Source organism: Canis aureus, chromosome 6, assembly GCF_053574225.1.
Source record: "Canis aureus isolate CA01 chromosome 6, VMU_Caureus_v.1.0, whole genome shotgun sequence".
Classification (NCBI taxonomy): domain Eukaryota; kingdom Metazoa; phylum Chordata; class Mammalia; order Carnivora; family Canidae; genus Canis; species Canis aureus.
The window spans coordinates 43399839-43420411 of record NC_135616.1 but is presented as its reverse complement, the minus strand read 5'-3'; the positions used below and the strand labels follow the sequence as shown (position 1 = coordinate 43420411).

The window sequence follows — 20573 nt, the reverse complement described above, 5'->3', positions numbered from 1 at the left end:
CTATTTGGTATCTAGACCAATGGAGCAACCTGAAGTCAAGGTCTGAGAGAAGTAAGTCTTGTTCTCATGAAATCAGCTAGCGCAGGCCCGGAGGAGGGGGTCGCGAGGGCACCTCTGCCTCCAGATCTGAGGCCAGGGCCTTGTTTTGTTCCAGCCAGGGCACTCTGGTGAAAGCATCCTGGGAATTCGGCCTGCAAATAGAAAGAGCATTTCCTTGTGTGGGTTTCCTGTTTAGGTCTGCATAGAAAGCCAGAGGATCGCGTGGCCTCGTAAATCCTCTAGACGTTCCTGATGTAGATGCTCTGGCCGGATGCCATGGGAAAATTGCACACACATAGAAGAAGGGGAAAGGACATTCAGTCTCAGGATTCTGGGTGGGTTTCAGGCTTCGTGGTTTTGGAGCTGTAAATAGAGGGGGCTGGGCTGCGGGAATGATCACTAAGGTCCTTTCCAGCTCTGACATTCTCAGATTCTGCTTTCCTCTGGAGGGTCACCCGGAACTCTTGCTGTCCTACTCAGCGATGGGGGTCTGCTGACCAAACAGCTCACCGAACAGAAGCTCGACAAACGTCTCAGGCAGAGAATCAGGAAGTTGCCTTAGAATATCCTGTAGGCTCCTTCACAGAAAGAAGGTACTTTCGAACTCTGGTAATTCCCAGACTTTCCTAAACACTTAGTTTAGGAAAATGACAAAAATGACAGACACCAAGCTCGGGAGTGTTGCGGGAGTCTTGCAGCTGGGTTTTGGTGCAGGTTCACAGAGCAGACCCCAAGGAGGCAGGTAAAGTGTGCCACCACCCACTTTCAAGGCTTTTAAAAATTTCCTTAAAGCTCAGTTTCTGCATCTGTCAAATGGGCATTCAGACTTGTTGGCTTAATGGAGGAAGCAGTTTTTCATTCTTATTCTGAGGCCGAAGCCCCAGATTCCCTAGCAGATTCCACGTGGAGTCTGGCCAGACAGTATATAGCTGGGGAAAGTGATGGGGCAAGAACAGGACATCTGGCCAAAGCTTCTTGTGTCTACCACACTTTATTCCAGTAACATGAAGTTAATCTCCTTAGTCTGGCAATGCAGCCTTCTAGTAAGTTCATTGGATTTTTACCTAAACGTGGCTCAAGCCATTATGCAGTGAAATTTCCCCAGATAGTAAAATTTCCCTTAGAGTTTAGCATTGCTCTGGTCTTAGTTCTCTCAGGCATGAATCTTGAGGTTTACAGACAAACATCTGATGTTTATCTGTAAACCTCACTCCTTTGGGTGTGTTCTACAGGTAAATAAATCAGCAAAGGAAATTACTTGCTAGGTCCCATTCCTAGTTTCCAAATTTCATTTATATATATTTGAAATATAATCTCCTTTTCCCCTACTGACTCTGAACTGGGTCTTCACTAATGAAGTGGGAAGAAGGTAAAACGATACGAAGTTCTAAGTTTTCTGGGTCAGCATTCCCTAGAACACTGGTCCAGAGAAAAGTATTTTCAAAGGGGATTTCTGTGGCCCAATATGCTCAAAAAATGCTGCTGTCTTTGAGAGTCTGATGTGTTCAGACCTCTGGAAATTCATACCACAAAGAAACACTTTTTCTCAGTATTTCAGTATCTCAGTATTTCCCCAATTTTTCTGATTAAGGAAAACTCCTTTTATATTCTATCTACAGGAGCTGATGACAAATGAAGGAGTAAGTATTCCATGGGACACACTTTGAGAAATGTTCCCTTCACCAAAAGCTAGAGTTTACGGTCTTATACTTAGTGCCTGGGGATATAGAAAGAGATAGGCATCAGCATGTAATGGAAATGTTTCTGCTCTTTTCAGAATTCAAGCAGGCAATGGACAAGGGTGAGTATAACTATGGAGAAGTTTCCATAGAAGAAATATTACAAAGAAACACGCCAAAATTTCACTTGTAGCTATTGGTGGCTGGTAGAATGACAGGCAATTCAGTTTCTTCTATGTTTATTTTCCCCATATCTTTCAAAATGAACATGAATTATTTCTATATCTGGGGTGAGAAACTATTTTTAAAAGAAGAATCAATATCTAAGATTCTTTTCACTTGTCTTTTTTTTTTTAAGATTTTATTTATTTATTCATGACAGACACAGAGAGAGAGAGAGAGAGAGGGAGAGGCAGAGACACAGGCAGAGGGAGAAGCAGGCTCCATGCAGGGAGCCGGACATGGGACTCAATCCCGGGACTCCAGGATCATGCCCTGGGCCGAAGGCAGGCGCTAAGCCGCTGAGCCACCCAGGGATCCCCTCTTTTCACTTGTTCTTAATGAACATATCCAACTCTCTGCAGAGAAACCACTGGATGTCTCCTCCCACACCAGTCATTTGTCCCAGTGTTCTTGGGATCCCCTACCACTTGCCTGTTAAGGTTCTGGGGTCTGTCCTTGGAGTATACGAGCTCCTTCAGATTTGAGAGAAAATTAAGCAGTTTACACACAGTGAGAGGGTCAACTCTAGTGCAGGAATTGGCCCAATCCAGCCCGCCATCCTCAGTTGTTACTGGATCACATGTCCACGAAGGAAATGTTGGCCTACCAGTCAAAATTCTTGGTTGCAATCTAGAAAAATCTCTTCTAGTTGACCTGGGTGGAAGATGAATTTATTGGAAGAGTACTGTACAGCTTGCAGAATTGGTGGGAGGGCTAGAGAACCAGGTGATTGGAAATGAATAAAATCACAGGAGGCAAGGCATAGCCAAGATCTTCACATAGGATGATCAGCTTAGGATCTGCCACTGGTGCTGTCACTGCTGGACACTTGTCACAGTGCTGCCGGGCTATGCTGCCTCAGACACTGACTGCTATGCTGCTAGGCACTTAGATCCACCACATCATGTCCTAGATGGGGCCTCCGACTGGTTGAGCCCAGAAGATATGATAGTTTCCTAGTTGCTGGAACAAATTCTACCTCTTTGGCTTCTTCTTTTTTTAAAAAATTAATTAATTAGAGAGAGAGCGAGCACAAGTTAGGGGGAAGCACAGAAGAGAAAAAAGTGGACTCCTCACTGAGCAAGGAGCCTGACATGGCACTCAATCCCAGGACACTGAGATCATGACCTGAGCTGAAGGTGCTTAGCCAACTGAGCTACCCAGGCACCCTTCTTTGGCTTCTAAAGTAGGGAGAAGAGTCCTGCCTTCTCTCTGTTCTGGGGCTCCCCAAAATGGGAAGGTCATTTAAAAGCTGGGTAGGGATCCCTGGGTGGCGCAGCAGTTTGGCACCTGCCTTTGGCCCAGGGCGCGATCCTGGAGACCCGGGATCAAATCCCACATCAGGCTCTCAGTGCATGGAGCCTGCTTCTCCCTCTGCCTGTGTCTCTGCCTCTCTCTCTCTCTCTGTAACTATCATAAATAAAAAAAATTAAAAAATTTTTTAAAAAAATAAAAAAAATAAAAGCTGGGTAGCCAGAATGACAAACATGCATAACACTTAGGTATTCTGCAAAAAGGCTGCTAGGATCTTGGAGAGACAGGGCAAACTGAGACCAGCCATGATCAGAGGAGAAACACCCCCCTGGAGCTGTATGATACACGGTTTTCTTTCACCTAGATTCCTAAGATGGGAAAGCTTCCACCAGATTTCTTGATCATTTGCCCCTCAAGAAGACCTGACCTCTCAACAAAAGCCACACTAAGTAATAAAATAAGAATTAGCATTTTCCAAAGGAACCAGGAGGCAAATTTAGAATTCCTATCAAACTCAAGGCTCTGTTGGTCAGCCATGTGGATTGTCCAAAGGCACTGACCCAGAGAAATAAAAAATAACAAAGCATTGGAAAGACTGATTTTTATTTCCTCTGAAGAACTTACAGTTTAGAGAAGCTGATTAAATAGGTTGATAGGATCTCAGAGAAAGGCCCTACAAATATAGGAATGGGAAAGGAGTGGATAATGTGAACATGGATCTTTTGTTGACTTCCTCATTTGGGAATATCTCTTTCTGCTTGCAGGAGTCCAAATGTTGAGGTTGAGTCCAAAGACCAAAAGATGAGGTCTAGGGACAGAGTCAACATGGCTGTGGCTGCTGTTAGAATTCTTAGACGGGCTTGATCATGGCCAAGTTTGCAGTCTCAAGAGTGTAACTGGAAATCAGTGATTAAAAAAACGATAAATATTCCTTTGTTTTGGAACCGATATGGATATGCTCACCTTGGAGTAAATGAGGTATAGTTTGAGAACCTTAGAAAGTTACTTTATGGAGAATGTCTATATTATTCTAATTTTCCACAGTATGTTGCTTCTCTTTTGCTTCTCAAGTATCAAGACACTTGCACAGCTTCTGCTGTTGATGGGACCTTTTGAGGACTGTCATATCTTCCCAGTGAAAGCATTTCCAACCTCGCGCGATCAGACTCTTTAGTCAGATGGGGAACCAGCCTATCCCTCCCAGAAACACAAAGAAGAAAACAAACCAAGTTCATTTCTTTGGGTAGAATGAGTTCTGGCACATTTGGAAGTGGGATTTGACTCTCCTCCCTAGGACTGAATTTTAGAAAGAGAAGATGAGATCTTTAGGAGTGTGAGAAAGTACCATAACTTAGACAGTGTGGTTACGTGCAGGTAGGTAGTCTTTCACCTGGAACTGGATCCCACTGCCATGCACAAGATTTAATGATCAGTTGTAAGAACACATAATGGGTCATGAAAAGTGAATAAATGTTTAAGAACTCCAGGGGTCTCTTGGAACTGGAGGTCCATCCGTTCCTGGGAAAATCCAGACCAGTCACGTGATGCCTCTTCTCTAACCTCAATATTTCTCCAGGAAAAAGGTCCCAGAAGAGTAGCCTGAGGGACAAAATGGAGACAGTGTGGGAGAAGGTGATGTTCCCCTTTTCCCTTTACCTTAGAAGCTGTTCGGAACAGGTGTTTGGTAAGGTGGATTGGAATTTCTAGTGGCCAATGCAAAGATAATGTCCTTTCACCTTAGGCTGTGTCCTTGGGGGACTGGATGGACAGTGAACAGTGAGCAGAAGATCTCAAGGAAGAGCCTGAAATGGCAAAACTGCCATGGATGAGGGAGGATGGGGACAGGGACAGTGCTTCTGCTTATGCTCCGTGTAACACTCCATAGCTCGGGCCAGGGCCCAGGAAATTAGGCACAGTGAGCATCTTAGTTCTCAGTTATTTTAAAAGATGGCATCTAGGGTGCCTGGGTAGCTCAGTTGGTTAAGCATCGCCTTCCATTCAGGTGGTGATCTCAGGGTCTTGGTATCCAGCTCTGCGTCGGCCTCCCTGCTGCACGAGGAGTGTGCTTCTCCCTCTCCCTCTACCTCCTCCTTAGCTCATGCTTTTTCTCTCTCTCTCAAAAATAAATAAAATCTTTAAAAAAAGAAAAAGATTGCATCTATAATTAGATGACTTGTGTTTTATCCTTTTCTGTACCATTTACTTGCAGAATGACTTTAAGAAATTACCTAACCTGGGGAGCCCCAGTGGCTCAGCGGTTTAGCGCCCCCTTTGGTCCAGGGCCTGATCCTGAAGACCGGGGATTGAGTCCCTTGTTGGGCTCCCTGCATGGAGCCTGCTTCTGCCTCTGCCTGTGTCTCTGCCTGTCTCTCTCTTTCTCTCTCTGTGTGTCTCTCATGAATAAATAAATACAATCTAAAAAAAAGAAAAAAAAAAAGAAAAAATAAATTACCTAACCTTTCTGTGTTTTAGTTTTACCATTTGTAAAAGGACAAGAAGAATATGACCTGCCCCACAAGATTTTCATGAGTATTAAACTTGTTAATTCATGTGAAGTGCTTAGAGCAGTGCCTGGCACATGAGGAATTGTAATCAATAATAGTGTGATAAGCAGTAGGCTTCAATGTTACCATAGCTGTTAGCGTGTGCCAAAACAAGGGTGACATTTCCAATCTACAAAGCTTCCATGGGACATCTAGGTAAACTTTCATTTAGGTTAAGCTCAGGATATGCCACAGCCACTTACTTCCTTGTGACTGAAATTCCACAAGCGTCTCTGTGGTGGAAATAATTAACACCCATAATACCAAGAGACTGCTAGGGTTAACATCTTATCAGTAGTAAATGCTTTGTTTCGTTAAAGACTTTCCTAAGCAGCAAAGTGACATGGTTGAAATGCAGCTGTCCTGGGTCTTCTTAATATTAGGATCCTTATAGTGGAGTTCTCCTTGCGCAGGGGCCATGCTAATCTTCTCTGTATCGTTCCGATTTTAGTATATGTGCTGCCGAAGCGAACACAAGTGGAGTTCTCAAGATGGGGGATGCCATGGTTCTCCTAGAGCTTCTCACACATGTGTCCCTGGGATTTGGGGAGAATTTGAGAATGCGTAAATTCATGTTTTCATGGACTAAGACTTATAGTCTTTTTAAGTCTGTTGTTTTTCCAATGGGGTTCCGTGAGAATTGCCTTTCCTTTATAAGTTGTCAGTATTAATGGAATTTGAGGAACATTGGTGGGTAGACAGGACATGGGCTTTGAGACCAGATAGATCCATGTTCCCACTCTGTCTCTACAACTTACTTGCTGGGAGGCCATGGAAAGTTACTTGGCCTCTATGAGCCTCTGTGTCTCATCTGTAAAATGGTGACAAGAGCTTTTCTTATCATGAAGAGTGTCTGTAAATTAGTGAGCACATGGTAGGGGCTCAGCAAAAGTTTTCTTCCATCATTTTGCCCATTTTTCTCTCTCCTAAAGAAAGAAGAGAGTAGTTACTCTGCTATTTTGAAGGAAGGTAAAGAGAAACTCAATCGAGATGTTAATTGAGCTCATGCTTGGAAACCCAGGGATTCAGACAGGGGTGGTATGATCAACTGACTGCCCTTCCCGCCCCCACCCTCCCCAAAAGATAACCATGTCCTCATTCCTAGAACCTGCGAATAGATTACCTTGTGTGGCAAAAGGGGACCTCACTGATGTGATCAAGGTAAGGATCTTGAGATAGAGAGATGGCCCAAGTGGCCCCTAGATGTGATCCTGAGCATCCGCACAAGACACAGGCAAAGCAGACAGAAGAGGAGAAGGCAGTGCAACCAGGGAAGCAGAGATTAGAGTGAATGTTGCCATAAGCCAATGGATGCCTGTAGCTTCCAGGAGCTGGAAGAAGAAGAAAGCAACCCATTCTCTCCAAAGCCTCAGGAGGGAGTGCTGGCCGGCCAATGCCTTCATTTCAACTTTGTGCAATCGACTTCAGACTCCTGGTCTCCAGAAATGTGAAAGAATGGATTTCTGTTGTTTTAAGCCACCAAGTATGTGGTCATTGGTTGTTGCAGCAATAGGAAGCTGTACAGATGGTTGGCATTATTCTTTTAAACAGATTCAAAGGTCATCTGGTGTGGTCCTGCTAGGTGAGGGGCAGGATGCTTTCTGGGGGACAGACCTCATGGGGCAGAGACTTTCCAGAAGCCATAGAAATCCAACATTTGGGCTTCCAAATTTTGGTACTCCCCGGGTAGAAATGGACATGTGTTCTCTCCTCTCCGGGTCACCCCTCGTCACGGCATCCTGACCCTACCTAGGAGTGGAATCATGTGACCGATGAAGAAATGGAAGGTGTGCTTGAGGGCTGTCCCCATCGTGAGATCAGCTGGGGAAGATAGCCTAAAATAAATGTCAGTCATACAGGAATTTTTAAGAGAAGAGGATGTCTTACCTTCTCAACTTTGGCTCTTCTGCAAATTTATTGTAACATCATCATGTCCTTAGAACATCAAATGTGAGAGCCACATTCTGCTCCTCAGTGTCTTAGGCAACAATCTCGCATGTAAAACATAGACGATAATGTTGTGCTGTCTCAGTATAATTACACCTTTGCATGTAAACCTTATCTTCTTTCTAGGCATTCAAAGTACATAATAGACCTTATCTGGTTGTTTCCCAACACTTGTGCCAGGTAGGTAAGGAACAGGTGTCATTATTGTCTTTATCCCATATATACTTACAGATTGCTTTCCTGGGGATTATTTTCCCAGAGCCTTATTGGCAGTAAGAGCTACTGGAAAGAAAGTGACTGGAGTCTGAATTTAAAAAACAGAACATCCTGTGGAGGCAACTTCAGGTCCCAGTACTGGGGTAAATCTAATTTCAGGCATTCTGAAATTATTTCTCTTTATTTGTGGATGTACAGGAGGGAATGAAATAGCAGATGATTTAATTAAATCAGTTCAACTGTTGCTACTGTTTAAACATTCAGCATCTGGAGGTGCTTTGGTGGTGCAGTTGGTTAAACATCCGACTCTTGGTTTCAGCTCAGGTGGTGATCTGAGGGTTGTGGGATGGAGCCCCACGTCAGGCTCTGGGGTGAGCGTGGAGTTGGGGTAAGACTCTCCCTCTCCCTTTGTCCCTCCCTGCTCTCTCTCTCAAATAAACAAATAAATATTTAAAAATTTTTTGAAAAATTTTCAGCATCTGCAGAGAACTTTGGTATATATTTCTTTATGCGATGGCAGTGCCATTACCGAGCATAGCTCAATATGGTAGGGCCAGCGACAAAATCTGGAATATGAATGCGATTCTCTAGCAATTTTTGACTAGTAGAGGCCCTTCCACTGTGGTGATAAAGACACCTAGTGCTGCAAAGGTCAAGAGTCAGGATTGGAGTAGGTCTCAATTTTTTGGGTTTGTAAAACGGGCACAATATTTACAGTAACCCATGGCTATGAGGATACAAGGAAATTATATATGTAGAGTGCTTTATAAACAGATAAAATTCTATAGAAAAACAAAATATTATGAAGGTTGGACCAATAAAATGATAGGCCCTGACACCCTAGTACAGGGTTATATTTTTTCCCAATGCATCTATTTCCAATTGGTCATCAGTGCCAAGAGTATGTCTTTAAATCTGTAAATTATTATCTTCCTGGAAAATCAGGAGAAAAGAAATTAAAGAGAGGAAGGAAGGCCTGGGGCTACAAACATATCAAAAAATTTTGACTGTGTCCAGTATGAACACTAGTCTGTGTGGTGGAATTCAAGTGTCTATCTACTGTACAGGGTAGGAAGTGTGGAAAATAAAGCTTTCTGCACTTTCTGGAATGTGGATCCTTTGTTCAGGATCTACAAGGTAAAGAACTCCATAGGAAGTATTTGTTTAATTAATTGTAACCAGAACTCAGGTGTGGGTAGGCCAGATTTCACTGTGCAATGTTACTGTTTCTCCAACCATACTTGCGTTTTTTAGTTTTTTAAGATTTTATTTATTTATTCATGAAAGACACACACACACACACACACACAGAGGCAGAGACACAGGCGGAGGGAGAAGTGGGATCCTCACAAGGATCCTGATGCAGGACTCAATCCCAGAACCCTGGGTTCACGACCTGAGCCAAAGGCAGATGCTCAACCACTGAGCCATCCAGGCATCCCCATACCTGCATACTTTAACTCAAGTGCAAACCCTTGAGACTTGAACTCCTAACCTTCAAAATCCGAGGCTGCTACTTTGGCCACAAGGCACCTCAGTTCTTGTTTACCAGGACTGAGCGTTCTCATTAGACAGAGCCCCATTTATTTCATGCCCCTGCTGGAATAACATTGAGAAACCCAAAGGAATATCCATTTTAAAATAGTGTCTATGGCACCAAAAAGATTGTGGAGCTCTGAATCAGCCACTTACCTCATGGCAAAATTTACAGGCTTCCAGAGTTAAATGAAAATCAGATTGGAATGTATGGGCTTCTATTTTTCTGTAATGACACGTTATGAGTAGAAGGAGGGCAATTTTCTTGGACATTCCTCTAAAACCAGTGCACTTGCAGTGGTTGTTTTCAGTTTACAAAGCTATCTGAAACAGACCCAGGGCCCACTGCCCTCTCTGGGTGCCAGGACTCTGGGCCACTTTGGCCATTTATCCAAGGACTATAAATTAAAATTAATAATCATTCTTTTTACTCCACTGTGTTTACCTCTTTTCAAAGCAGTTGAAAAGTAGATTTTAGTACCTCATTTTTTCCCCTGAAGCAATTTAATGATAACATAAGAAAAAATTATCTAAAATATCATCTTTGACTCTGGCTCCACCTACAAGTTGGAAGAATTTTGTAAGGAAGGAAAGAAATGTGTCTGTTCCTCTCATCCGGACTTTGAAAAATCCATACACTGTAACCTGAAAAGGAAAAATAAACACAGCCCATGAAATTCTGTGACAAAAAGGAATGAAAATGTTCTTAAGAAACACACACACACACACAACAAAACTGAACTGTATTCTCTGCAGGTTTAAAGGCAACCTCTGCCAAAATCTGCTTTCTGGAAACTTTCCTTTAGACCTGGCTCCTACCAAGTGGCTTGGCTGCAGGACACAGGCTTGGAAGACTGTGGTTTGGAATGTGTGAATGTTAAAATCAGACATTGTTCCTTTCTCTTTGTAACAACAACACACTTTTGGTTTTGGCTGTGTACACGCTGGGTTTTCTGGTACTGCCTGTTTTCGTGTCTCCAGGCAGGTCAGTGCTACCGAGGAGATCTTGGTACTTTTGGATCATTTTCTTCTTGACCAGCGCTTGCCCCTTTCTCACGATGCCCTTGAGAACCTAGCAGACATGACTTCCATGTTGAAATGAAGAGATGACAGCGTGAATGGGAAATTGACTCGTGGGAGGCCACACAGTAAGCTGGAAGAAGAGTCTGGATTGGAACTTGGAATTCCCACATCCTCCCTGGGACTGTAAGCCTGGTGTCCTAAGGAAAGTTTCCTAAGACACTGAGCCCACAGCCCCAGGTAGATGAGACCCCAGGTGGCGAATCCTCACAGTGATGGACACCAGGGTGAAATAATGCTTGCTGGCTGGGACAGAGTGGTCACAAAGTTGTTTTATCCTGGATTATTCTAATTTAGGACATGTTATGATTCAGACAGAACACAGGTAACATTCCACCTAATCTCAGCTGTGAGATTTGCTCAGCAAACGACAAACATAAGATATGTTATGGGGACATGTCATGTGTTATGTGTCACATCCATAAGAACGAGACATAGGACATAACAGAATCAGTGGTTATTGGATTGTGGGGAGCTGTTTTCAGTAATCGATCCTGTTAGTCCCTGTGTCTTGTTCTTCAGCAGGTGATGTATGACATATGATCTGAGATGGAATGTCGCCCTAGGCACATGGTCTGTGTCATCTGCAAGATCACCTGCTCTAACTAAAAAAACACTGTCCTCAGGAAGAGGGCAGATGCCAAAGTCATTTTTACTGGATCCAGGAGGTGAGCAGATCTCTCTGTCTCCATTGTATATAGCACCATTCAGGAGGAGAGTGGGAATATGCTTGGCTGAAAGCAGAGGGTGCGCTGACGAGTGTACTCCAGGGAGCAGGTGGTAGACAGAGAAGCTGAGAGATCTCTGCAATTAGTATAAAATGCTTCCTGACACCCAGGAAGACTTCCTGGTAGAGGAGGGTGTGGAAGGCACTGTGGGACACAGGAAAGGATCAGTGGGTGATCAGGAAATGGAAAAGTCAGGGGGGATCAGGGCACGGATATTGCCATCAGCCATATTTGCCTAAAAAGAAAACCAGACCTGCACTATGTATTATTTATAGCTTGTTGTACACATATTTTTTAAAGTGAACTGTTTGTAATTGCTTTATGATATCGGTAATTTTATACTACTTCTGTTTATTTGATAAAATCAGATTAAAATAATCTCCTCTTGTTTCTTTTTTTTCTCTTGTTTCTTTTTTTAAAGATTTATTTATTTATTTATTTATTTATTTATTTATTTATTTATTCATTTGAGAGAGACAGACAATTTGTGGGGGGCGGTGGGGACAGACTCAGGGAGGGAAGGAGCAGACTCCTTGCTGAGCAGGGAGTCTGATGCGATGTGGGGCTCCATCTCAGGACCCTGAGGTCATGACCTGAGTCAAAACCAAGAGTTGGATGCTTAACTAACAGCCACCCAAGTGCCCTTGAATAGTACACTTTAAATGGGTGGTATGTGAATTATATTTTAATAAAGCTGTTGTTAAAAGGTGGTTAGATGTCCCTATTATCTCTCCTGTCCAAGAACATATTTTCTGGACTAAGGAACACCAGACATGGTTCAGGATGGAGGTACCACACTAAAAGCAGAGATACTGAGTAAAATTTTGCTCACTGAATGCTGGTCCATGTATCACCTCTTCCATTCATCAGCTCCTAGTCTGGTGGCAGCTGCTTAGACCTTCCATCCAAGCAGAAAACTGAAAGTATTTTCTGGAGAATCTGTCCAGCCCTTGAGAAAAGATTTAATGACACTGATATGGGTGGGGGAGGGGTGTGTCTTCTAATGACAAGGCCTGGCTATGTGTCTGCAGTGAGACCCACCATTTGCAAGCTCCACACATACATACATACATACATACATACAGATTCCTATCTGTTTCTTAGCACATTTTTCTTACATATAAGTGGACATCCAGAAGTCCCCAGACATTTGAGGAAAACCTCTAACATGAAAACAGAAAACGAATAAACAGGAAAAGGAATTTTGATGAAATAGAGATGAAAGGAGAAGAATAATTCAAAAGAAAAACTGTAATTAGTATCCTCAGAGTGATAAGGGAAGATTTTAAACCCATGAAATAAGACCAGGATACTATTAGAAAAAAATTAAAAAGAAAGAAACATCCAGTTGGTTTTCCAGAACATAAGGCAAATAAGAAGATCCCACTGAGTGCCTACAACGTCAAAGGGAGGTGGACTCACACCACGGTACAGCCACACAAAATCTCAGAAGACTGGAAACAAGGAAAAGACTCCACGAGAGGAAAATAAGTTAATACACAAAGAATCAGGAATCAGAGTAGCATCCCCTTCTCAATGGAAGTCAGAACACAATGGAACAATGTCTTTGAAATTCTGAGGGAAAATAATCTAATCCTAGAATTTTATACCCAGACACATTCTCAGTTACGTGTGAAGGTAGGCTAAAGATATTTTCAGACATGTAAGCACTCCCCAATTTTTCTTCACCAAAAAGGAAAATAAACCCAAAGAGAAAGACAGGGGATCACTAAAACAGAAAGTCCAACTTGGAGGAAGCTCACAGAATCCTCCAGAACATGGAAAAGGAAGAGCCAGAGATGACAGTTTACAGAGCAGCCAATCCAGATGGAAGCAGGTCAGGAGTTTCCAGGAAAAGCTTCTTCATGAAGATGAAATTAATGGAGGACCCAATGTGATTGCCTCTATCGAGAACTCTGCACAACTAAGGAAGAATTTGGAGATGATTCGTTATAAGTGCATAAAAAAAAGGGGAATGAATTTTTAAAATCAAACAAGACTATTATTAATCCCATGGAAAATAAAATGATCAGGAAAGATAGTCACCATAGCATACTACATGGTTTAGCTTTTAATCGTAGTCAAAATAGCATAAACACAAATATTTAACCAAAATTTCGTTTTAACTACATTGTAGAATGAGGACTGAGGAGGAAATGGGTATGGGATGTAGGTGGAGGACTGGGATGGGGATAAAATACCATGTCCTTGTCCTCCCAGGAGGGGAGTTAATGGCAAAGAACTGAAACTGACGAATTATAAAGTAGCAAGACAAGTTTCCTTTTTAGAAATATGGAAGTAATTGCTAGAAGAATCAATTGAAAGTGACATCACTAAGGCATAGGAAACAAAGGTGGATTCAGAAAAATGCTTATTTTCATAACAATTCTTATAAAGCACTTGGGCATTTAAAAAATTACATGCAAGCATCATTTGGATAACAGTGAATGTGAGTTCCAGGTTTGAGCCCTGATGGAGTCACAAAAAAAGGGGGGGGGGGAGAAAAAGGGGGAAAAGTGAAAAAGGTTAATACTTAACAATAAGGAAATGAACAATTGAATTAAATAGGCCAAAGCCCTTCATAGACATCTCACTGAAGGTGATATCCATATGGCAAATAAGTAGATTAAAAGATGTTCCATATCCTATATCATCAGAAAAATGCAAATTAAAACAATGATTCTGCTACACCCATATTAGAATGGCCCAAATCCAGACCACTGATGATGTCAAACGCTGGCGAGGATGTGGACAAGATGTCTCATTCATTGCTGGTGGGGATGCAAAATGGCCCAGCTACTTTTCAGGACATTTGGCAATGTCCTCCAAAATTAAACATGCTCTTACTGTATGATGTAACAATCATGCTCCCTGATATTTACCCAGAAGAGTTGAGAACATGTGTCCACACAAAAATGTGCGCACAGATGTGTATTGGAGTTTTATTCTTGTGTTCCCAAACTGGAAGCAACCAAGATGTCCTTCTTGGTCTTGAATGGATAAATAAACTGTGGGCCATCCAGACAATGGGCTATTATTTAGTGCTAAAAATAAATGAAGCCATGAAAAGACATGGAGGAACCTGAAATGCACATTACGAAGTGAAAGACGCCAATCTGAAAAGGCTACTTACACTATGATTCCAACTAGGTGACATTTTAGAAAAGGCAAACTATGAAGACAGTGGAAGATCGGTGGCAGCCAGGCCTGGGGGAGGGGCACAGAGGGCTTCGAGGGCAGGAAGACTAGTCCGTGTGATAATATCATGGTGGATACAGGTCATTACATATTTGTCAAAACCCATGAAATCTACACCACCAGGAGTGAACCCTAATGTAAACTGTGGACCTGGGGTGATAATGATTTGCCTGTGTAGGTTTGTCACTTGTAATAAGTGTCCCAGTCTGGTGGGAGCAGTTGACGGTGGGGGAGGCTGTGTGTGTGGGTGCAGGGGGCATATGGAGAATCTGTGTACCTTTTTCCTTTTGTTTAAGTTTTATTATTTATTTATTTACATATTTAATTTTTCAAAAAATGTATTTATTATTTTGAGAGAGAGTGTATGTGGGGCAGGGGGCAGAGGGAGAGAAGAATCTCAAACAGACACTCTGCGCTCAGACTCCCCACTGAGTGCAGAGTCCCACACCGGGCTCAATCTCACGACTTTAAGATCATGACCTGAGCTGAAACCAAGAGTCAGTTACTCAACTGACTGAGCCACCCAGGTGCCCCTTACTTATTTAATTTTAAAAAGTAGTCTGCATGCCCAACGGAGGCCTTGAACTCAAGACCCTGATCTGAGATCAAGGGTCATATGCTCTAAGGGAGAACCCGGAGAAATCTGTACCTTTTGCTCAATTTTGCTATGAACCTGAAACTACTGCAGAAAATAAAGTTCATTAAAAGGAATGAACGGGAATGTCTGGATGGTTCAGTCCATTAAGCATCTGCCTTTGGCTCAGATCATGATCCCAGGGTTCTGAGATCAAGCCCCTCATTAGGCTCCTTGCTCCTCAAGGAGTCTGCTTCTCCTTCACCATCCGCTGCTTCCCCTGCTCATGCTCTCTCTCTCTCAAATAAATAAATAAACCTTTTAAAAAAGTAAAACAAAACAAAATGAATGAATACACTTAGAAAAGGGAACAAGAGAGATGGCTATAGCCTATCCTAATGGAGCATATTTCCTAGTATGTATTACTCTGGAAAAGAAGGAGAAAAGCCCATAACTACTTTGAAAACATTAATTTAAAGCTGATTCTGGAATGTGGTGACTGGGTGGGGGAAAGCCAGACAGTCCGTCACAGGGGGCATCCGGATACAGCCTGTTCCCCCTGGCACGCCCTCCGGGACCCTCCCAGCCAGTGTCCTTCCTCCACACATCCATCCACTGAGGGTACAGATGATGGCCTTAGAGCACCAAAGTTATTTAGTGTTACACGGAGTCTTTACACCAAAAGGATCTTGAAAGAAGTTAAGTAGAAACCCATTGTTTCACAAAGGAGAGTACTGGGGCTTTGAGAAATTAAGAAAATTAGAGATAGAGCAGATTTGGGGGTGGAATGTGTGTCCATCCATCAGCTCACAAGTACTCTGCGAGCGTCCCTGTGTTGCCCACAATGGCAGAGAGGCTGGGAGGTGGACCCAGTTCCCACAGCAGCAAAGTGGCATGATCCACTTCGATGGCGGAGCAGCCAGTCTAGGCTCAACACTAGATCCCCTCTTTCAGCACCTGTCTGCATAGAAACAATGCCACTTGGTCACTGTATTGCTTGGTCATTTGTTTTTAATTTTATTTTTATTTATATTTTTTGTTTTGTTTTGAATTTTAGTCACACACAGGGAAGTTCATCCTTTCCCTGGTTATTTTCCATCTTCTCTATTCCAACTTGACATTGCTCTGAGAGGGCCATCCTCAGGGCAACTGTGAATTTCTATCCCATTGTCACAATATTCTGGAAGCTTCACGTCAATGGCTATTCTAATGTTCCCTTTATCCACATCCAAATATATCACCCAAAGAGGTTTACCTGAAAATCTGAGGTTTCATTCATTCATTGATTTACTACTTCTTTTTTATTTTTTAAAATATTTTATTTATTTTATTTATTCATGAAAGACAGAGAGAGAGAAGCAGAGACACAGGCAGAGGAAGAAGCAGGCTCCTTGCGGGGAGCCCGTGAGGGATTCGATCCCAGGACCCCGGGATCAAGACCTGAGCCAAAGGCAAAAGCTCAACCACTGAGCCACCTAGGCATCCCAACTTATTATTTTTTTGGGCAAATACTGAGTACTGACCATAGGCAAGACCTTGGGTGTAAGATGAGCACTGGGGACTGGTCCCGGCACTTATGGGGAAAGACAGACAGGAAATAAACAATCAGATTGATACTTGGAATGACAAGGATCTAAGACAAGAACACGCAAGAGTTTCTGTGTTAAGAACCTAAAACAGCTTGTGCGGCCAGAGCATAGACCATCAAGAGGATCGTGGGAAGAAATGAGGTTAAAGAATTAAATTGAAATCTGATCAGGCTAGGCCTTTTAAGGATGTTTTATTTTCCATTAAATGCAAGGAGAAGCCAGTGATGGTTTTACACTATGTTTAGAAGACCTCCTTGGCCACTGTGGGGAGTACAGGAGGAAGGGGCAAGAGGAGAATATATTGCAGCATTCCAGTGAGGAAGTGGTAGGGACATGGAGTCAGAGAGCCACGGATGGGTCTGTGGGGTGCGAGCAAAGTGGAAGCGGTGGCATTTGGTAACGGGTTAGCTCTGATGAGCAAAGAGGAGGAAGTTTGCAAAGATGACTCCTGGGTTTGTGACTTCAGTAAATGAACAGATGGTAGTTCCATTTATTGAGATAAGGAAGATGGGAGGAGGAAGATCCCGAGTTCAATTTTGGACAAGTTAAGTGTGAGATATCTGAGTAGGCAGTTGGATGTGCAAGCCTGGAGCTCAGAAGAAAGGTCTGGGCTGGAGATAAAAATGTGGGAGTTAACAGCCTTTGGGTGATATTTAAAGCTGTGGGGCTGGGTGAGATCACCCAGGGTGGAGAAAGTAGGGAGAGCAGGGCAGCAGGCTCCCCAAGGAGAGGAGAGCTGATGGCCTCTAATGATAAGAGATGGTCGGGAGGAGGAAGAGCTGGCAGGAGGGAAGAGAGGAGATGTGGCTGACAGAACGGCCTAGGGCCCGGCTCCACACTGGTGCAGGCAATTGAGCTGAATGCCAGCTGAGGGTTCAGGGGAGGTCCAGGAAGTACTGGCTTTGGCATGAGGATAGTGGAATGCTGAGGCTTTCTCCTGTCCTCCTAGAACCCCTACTGTGGGAATCTCCCGATTGGGTTCTCAGCCATGACACCCTGGTCTGAAGTCAGCTGCGGTGGGCATGCTCATACACTGTCCCTTAACAAATATGACAAAGGAGGGCACTTCATGTAAGGAGCAAATCCAATGAGACTAATAATACACTATATGTTAATTAATTGATAATAAAATAAAATAAATTGGTGTTTTCTTTTTCTTGGAAAGTCATCCCTGGCACTATGACTCCATTTGTAGCCAAATGATAGGGGGAGACCGGCCTTCTCTGCTCTCTCTGTTCCCATCAGAATGTTTTCAGAGTATTTTCCATGAAAATGAATCCGTCTTCAAAAAAGCCAGCTGAGCCTCTCAACTTCCTTTGAAGTGAGCTTTTACCTTTGCCACAGGACTCCCCATAGTCTTAGCCCATTAGTCACCAATCTTTACAAATCTGGTGCAGACCAACAGGAAAAAAATTCAGTGTGGTTGTATGAAGAATTTCGTCCAACTCTGAGTTAACCATAAGAAATTCCAGGAAGCATAAGCAGTAAACCACATTTCATTTACTCCTAGGTTTATTTACTGGATAGAAATAATCATTAGAAGATTCTAGAATTCAGGGGCTGGGAGTTGACATTTCCCTCCATCTTGCTTCATCATTTAAAAAAAAATGCTTGCTATCCCATGAATATCTAGATAAGAAAGTGAACTGGAAGGTGGAAAGTTTGCCCTTTCCAATATCATGAAAACTGGGTTGGATCATTTGGTAAACAAGCTAACTATTGGATACTTAGATATTAAGAAAAAAATCATTTAAAGAACTATTTTTTTAGCATTATTTTACCCAAGACGTGTAGTCACAGACTGAGTCCTGGTCTTGCCTAAAAGTGAACCAAAGATTGACCTGTGGTCGAAAAAGGACAAACATTTTATGGTCTCATTTATTTGGGGAATATAAAAATTAGTGAAAGGGGATAAAGGGAAAGGAGAGAAAATGAGTGAAAATATCAGTGACGGTGACAAAACATGAGAGACACCTAACTCTAGGAAATGAACAAGGGGTAGTGGAAGGGGCAGTGGGCGGGGGCTTGGGGTGACTGGGTGATGGGCACTGAGGGGGGCACTTGGTGGTATGAGCACTGGATGTTATGCTATATGTTGGCAAATTGAACTCCAATAAATTAAAAAAAAAAAAAGATTGACCTGAATGCATTGCAGACTCATGAATTTACTAAAGAAATTCTCCCTCTGCACAGACCTAGTCCAGACAGTTCTCCAAGTTTGTTCTTTGACATGTCTTTACTCCAAACACATAGCAATGACAAACGGCATTTATCAAGCTTAAAAACTAAATAAACACTTCTGTGGTCCAGATTTGGGACAGAAACACAAAACTGTGAGTGCAGTGACACCCACAAGCTTACTGGGCTCTAGATCTGGAATGAGTCAATATTAGCCAGAATTTGGCTTTTCCAGTGTAAATTAAAATAAGAGTTCCATGCCAGATGGGAGACTGAAGCCAGGTTCCCTGCTTGAAGCCACAGCCAGGGACAGGCCCCTCTTACTCATGAAAAAAAAGCTCTTTCTGCCTGGCCTATAGCTTCCAGCAATGTGGACTTAGGGGAGTGAGAGGACACACACAGAACCTTGCCACGTAACCAAGAAAGGGAGCAGTCCATCACCTGGCTTGGTACCTGGACCTGTATTGTCTGGGACCCTGAGATCATGACCTGAGCCCAAATCAAGAGTTGGCCGCTGGGGCCCCTGGGAGGCTTCAGGTCATGATCTCAGGGTCCTGGGTTCTAGCCCCGCATTGGTCTCCCTGCTCAGCGGGACATCTGCTTCTCCCTCTCCCTCTGCCTGCCGCTCCCCCTGCTCATGTTCCCTCTCCCTATCAAATAAATAAATAAAATCTTAAAAAAAAAAAAGAGTTAGCCGCTTAATCAGCTGAACACCCAGGTGCTCCAAGAGAAATCATTTCTAAAAGGCCTTTAAATTTTAGGGTGCTAAGTAAACCATAAGATATGACACATCCCCTCTTCTATGTCTCAGAAACTCTTTTCTTGCTCATACTTGATTCCTTTTCTCTACCTTAAATCCATCAGTTGATTGATATTTATAGAACATTGACTATATAACTGACTCCGTAGTAGGCACCAGAGAAGATCTGGAAGATATGGAATGCATGCATGGTCCTTGTGCGAAAAAAGTTTATGATCTATTCAGGAAATATTGGGACTCAAATGGCTGCAAGCATTATATCTACGCATTGCAGGCAGAGTCAGATTCGGAGGCAGGGAGGCCCATGAAGGCTGGAGTCCTTGGGAAAATCTTTATGAGTTTAATCTTTCTCCCGGCATGAAAAGAGGAAGAAAGGATGTTAAGTGTGGAGTCTTTAAGCATGGATCCTGGAGGATAAGAGTCATTTCTCACTAAGGAGGCAATTGTGCAATCAAGTTCAAAGGGGCGAGACAACTACGTTCATCAAAATGGAGTGCCAAGACAGTCTAGAACTGTGCTACCAATATGGTAGCCATGTGTCACATGCACCTACTCAAATACAAATTCACTAAAATTAGGGACACCTGGGTAGCTCAGCTGTTGAGCATCTGCCTTCTGCTCATTTCATGATCCCAGGTTCCTGGGATTGTGGGTTCCCCACAGGGAGCCTGCTTCTCCCTCTGCTTGTGTCTCTGCCTCTCTCTGTGTGTCTCTCATGAATAAATAAATAAAATCCTTTAAAAAATTTCACTAAAATTAAATGTTCGTTTCTCCAAGCTTGCCGCATTCAGATGCTCAATGGCCATACGTGCCCGGTGGTAGCATATTGGACGGTGCAGATATTAAACATTTCCATCATAACAGGAAGTTCTCTTGGACAGTGCAGACTGAGAGCCAAGGAAGCATGAAGCAAGGGGACAGGATAGCCAAGCTTCAAAGAACCCCCCAAGCCCACTGGCGTGTTGCATAACTGGTTTCCATTTGCCTACTGTGGCGACAAGGTATCCCAAATCCAAAAGGGATTGAATTG

At 43.1% G+C, this 20573-nt stretch overlaps 2 long non-coding RNA genes and 1 pseudogene across 2 annotated transcripts; all 3 read right to left on the bottom strand.

Moving 5' to 3' along the window:
* Positions 1-3410: 3410 nt before the first annotated feature.
* On the bottom strand, positions 3411-8409 carry LOC144315188 (uncharacterized). Its single transcript, XR_013380948.1, has 3 exons — positions 6861-8409; positions 6496-6663; positions 3411-6273 (listed from the first exon to the last, which is right to left on the bottom strand). It is a non-coding gene; the product is annotated as an uncharacterized LOC144315188 (long non-coding RNA).
* On the bottom strand, positions 6112-6212 carry LOC144316663 (U6 spliceosomal RNA; annotated as a pseudogene).
* A 534-nt stretch (positions 8410-8943) lies between the features above and the next one.
* LOC144315187 (uncharacterized) lies at positions 8944-12767 on the bottom strand. Its single transcript, XR_013380947.1, has 3 exons — positions 12667-12767; positions 12077-12193; positions 8944-10081 (listed from the first exon to the last, which is right to left on the bottom strand). It is a non-coding gene; the product is annotated as an uncharacterized LOC144315187 (long non-coding RNA).
* Positions 12768-20573: the final 7806 nt, after the last annotated feature.